Source organism: Octodon degus, unplaced genomic scaffold (genome assembly GCF_000260255.1).
Source record: "Octodon degus isolate 3935 unplaced genomic scaffold, OctDeg1.0 scaffold00292, whole genome shotgun sequence".
NCBI classification, from domain to species: domain Eukaryota; kingdom Metazoa; phylum Chordata; class Mammalia; order Rodentia; family Octodontidae; genus Octodon; species Octodon degus.
The window spans coordinates 926390-930406 of record NW_004524868.1 but is presented as its reverse complement, the minus strand read 5'-3'; the positions used below and the strand labels follow the sequence as shown (position 1 = coordinate 930406).

The window sequence follows — 4017 nt, the reverse complement described above, 5'->3', positions numbered from 1 at the left end:
GGGTGGGGGAGGCACTGCAGAGTTTTTTTAAGGATTTTTTTTGTGTGTGTGTTCCTCGAATGCCTTCAGGGCACTTTTGGCCAGCGGGAGAGGTGTGAGGTTCGAACTCCAGCAACCTGAGGCTGACAGCTTTGTGGAAGCAGCCAATGTCACTAACATTTTGAAGTCAGTTTTCTTGCTGTCTGCTCTCAAATATGTGGAAATCTAAGAGAATCTTAAATGTCTTTTAGCTACTTACATTGGCTCTTCTCTTACCTGAGCAGACTACAGAGGCTGTGTTCCCTTCAACGCAGGCAGGTACACCCAGGGCAGTCACAGGACAATTCCACAAGAAGGATTCATCTCCTGAGCAGTGGAGTCTGTCTTTTCAGATCTCACCAACTCCTTCAGCAAAATACTTTCCTCATTCTGGGATGGAAATGGCAACTCCACAGCCCAGCTGGCGGCACACAACATGGGCATTGGCCATACTCCAGTGGGAAGAGCAGAGCACTCTCCAGCCCACAGAAGTATTCAGCTCCACCTGCTCCTCACACTGAGAGGTGCCATTTTTCATATGCTGGACTTCTACATACTCTGGTAAAAGAAGACAGTGTTTTAGCAACATCTCATATGTTTCTTACCAAAACAGAGTATTTAGGAAGGTTCCATCACAGCTTATTATCTCACCTGAACAAATTATTTGAACAGTCCAAGTGTTGTAGCTGCTTCCTCCAGGGAAGGTTACTCTGGGACAGTTCTGCAGCACAACCTCCTGGCCTCCACATAAGAACTGCTCAGCCAACACCTGTCTAGTGTCTCCTGTGAGAGACACATCTCCCAGGACAAATGCAGCCTTGCCACACCCCAGCTCTGCACACATGACCTGGGCATTGGGGAATGTGAAGTTCACAGCAGACACTGGAATCCATTCTCCTCCAGAATTTACTTCTACTTTCCCTGAGCAGGGTTCTTCTCCAACCAGACGCATAAATCCTGAAGGAGACGAAGATGAAGACGAAGACGAAGACAAAGACGAAGACGAAGACGAAGACGAAGACGAAGACGAAGACGAAGAAGAAGAAGAAGAAGAAGAAGAAGAAGAAGAAGAAGAAGAAGAAGAAGAAGAGGAAGAAGAAGAAGAGGAAGAGGAGGAGGAGGAGGAGGAGGAGGGGGGAAAGGGAAAGAGAAAGGGGAAGGAGAAGGGGAAGAAGAGGAAAAGGAAGAGAAAGAGGAAGAAGAAGGAGAAGGAGAAGAAGAGAAAGAGAAAGAGAAAGAGAAAGAGAAAGAGAAAGAGAAAGAGGAAGAGAAAGAGAAAGAGAAAGAAAGAGAAAGAGAAAGAAAAAAGAGAAAGAGAAAGAGAAAGAGAAAAAGAGAAAGAGAAAGAGAAAGAGAAAGAGAAAGAAGCAAAAAGGTGAGTGTCAAGACTTGGAAATTAGCAGCATCATGTAAGGGTCACTATTACTAAAGTTTTCTTTTTCTGGGGATTTGGTGTGTGAGAAGGAGTAAACAATCAGAGTGAGAATGAGTCCTTCATGTGTAATGGTGTAAAGACAAATTCAGAAGGGACATGCAGGTTGATTTTAGATAGCTGAATCTCAGGAATAGACAGGATATGTATAGATATATGTATATTTATGAAGATATTATTCTATCAGTCTGCATGGCAGTTTGGGACATTTGATATCATTTTGTAAGGTCTGTATTTATTTACTCATTCTAAACTTAACGTGAGAAAAGATTATGCTTGTATATAACACTATTACAGGTGTCTTTTAATATCCATATAGTAATAACATTGTTATTCAATAATTTCAACATCTATAAATACATCTGCATTCATAATTATTTCCATTTGTACATGAGAAAGTTATTCATTAAATAGTTTGAAACTGGGGAAAAACCTAGGTTAATTGTTAAATGAGGGCCAGCCAGATAGCTTGGCTGACTAAAGCATCTGCTTAGGAACAGTTCAGTGGCCAGGGTTCAATCCCTGTCATGCCATGCCAGCCCTGCGTGCAAGGCATACTGAGTTGATGATTGAGACTGCACATGGTAATGTGAGCCTTTAATCCCAGCACTTGGGAGACTGAAAACAGGAGAATTACTATGAGTCTAATCTACATAGTGAGACCCTGTTGACCCTGTCCTAAATACAGAAAAAAATTGTGAAGTGATTTATATTGTTTAAGCAGAAGTAAAATTCAGAAGCTGCATTAAAAGAGATAGAGTCATTGTGCAGTCTCTCTCTCTCTCTCTCTCTCTCTCTCTCTCTCTCTCTCTCTCTCTCTCTCTCCCATTTTTGAGACTTTGTTTTGCTCCAAGAGAGTAATATTTGAATGAAATAGCATGACAAATTTTTAAAGTCCTATTTTAGAGGATGCTGGGATATCTGGGTAAGGTTTTCTCTAGTTGAATTGTTACAATATTAACTAAGTATTTGAGAATAATTTCTTATGATTGAGGCAAAGTGATATCAATTTAATGTATTTTCTTCTGTCAGAATTTCTTTGGTCTTTGAAGAGTTCACTGAAAAATACAAATTAGACATCATATTGGACTTATTATTCCTTATGCACACCATACAATTAATCATTAAATTTTAGATTTTGAATTATCTGTTCAATTCATCTAGGCTTCTTATATATAGATAAAACATGCCCAATTATTTCCTCAAAGCAGCCCCCTTAATGATGAATAATTAGCACATCATGACTTGAGCATGATACAAAGAGCCTCAAGGGGTGGGCCTTTACCTTCAATAAGCGTTTTCCATGGGCTGGAACAATGGCATGTTCCATCTCCCTTTAAATTGTAAACATTTATCTTGAAATTCTTGCTTGAGTTTTGAGATACAACATAATGTGCATTTATCTGAGGCATTTGTTAAAACACAAGATATTAAATCTACAGTTCTGAATCTATAAGTGATGGTTCTCATGGCAGAAAGCCAATTCAAGTATATTTGGTGCAAAAGCTGGCAGAGTTCACAGTAAGGAGACATTTATTAAGAGGGTGCATGAGAAATAAGATTCAATTCATCAAAAACATTCCATCCATTTTTTCCCTAGTATCTACCTCCTTCATTTTACATTTTCTCTTTACAAAACCTTTTCCACATAACTGAATCTCTGAACCCTGCCATGTTACTTTGCTGCATAGGAAAAGGATAAGTGCTGGGGATTGTCCTGCTGATCCCATGTCTTGTCAGCCCACTGTGTAATCAAGGAGAAGGAAACACAGCATCAGCACAGTGTCTGGAGTATTTCACTACAAAAAGGAAATGTTGTTTGGCCAGGAGTCAGGGTTAAGAGAGCATGTAGATTCTACGATAAAGGATCTATATTGTGAACATTTTAACAGATTTTGCTCTTTTATATGGCAAGGTGGAAGTAATTGTGTATTCTTTAACAAATGAACGTGAATGATAAAACACGTCAATGTCCAAGTTGTAATAAACTGTTAATTTTGGATGAGATTGCAAGTTTCACAAGAAATAACTAAAAATTGCGAGAAATTTATGAACTAGAAGTGTGATATTACAAGACAGTTTAAGGGAAGTAGGCAGCATAGGGCATGAATTTAATGGCTAATGTGATAGAGGTGATAAAGTTGACCACAAGCTTACAGTACATCGTATACTTAGGGAAGTTACTCTCTGTTGCATGCGTGTGATGTGTGCCTGTTACACCCTGTGAACTTTCGCTCATCCCAGAAACAAAGGCTAAGATCTTGTTTGGCCTAGATTATACGAAGGCATGAAATAGTTATTCAGGAATCAGCTTACCCCTATAAGTATAGAAAAGGCAAAGACCCTATGCTGAGATCGTCAGTTTGAGCTTATTCTATCAAGGAGTTCACTGGCTGTTTTGGCCATTCTGTTCTCTCAATTTTATAATTAAATCTGTTTCATATAACTTTTATTTTTCTGAGAATCTCATTCTGCAATAGATTGGTTCCACCTCCATATGGCTCTGGCGAGAATTTTTTCTCGTGACACTCTTCCTTCTGCTGATGTTTGATATCCTTGTGTCCTAT

The 4017-nt window shown here is 39.3% G+C and overlaps 1 pseudogene; it reads right to left on the bottom strand.

Moving 5' to 3' along the window:
- The window catches only part of LOC105740886, a 17939-nt pseudogene extending 16969 nt beyond the window's left edge, over positions 1-970 (bottom strand).
- Between the last annotated feature and the right edge of the window lie 3047 nt (positions 971-4017).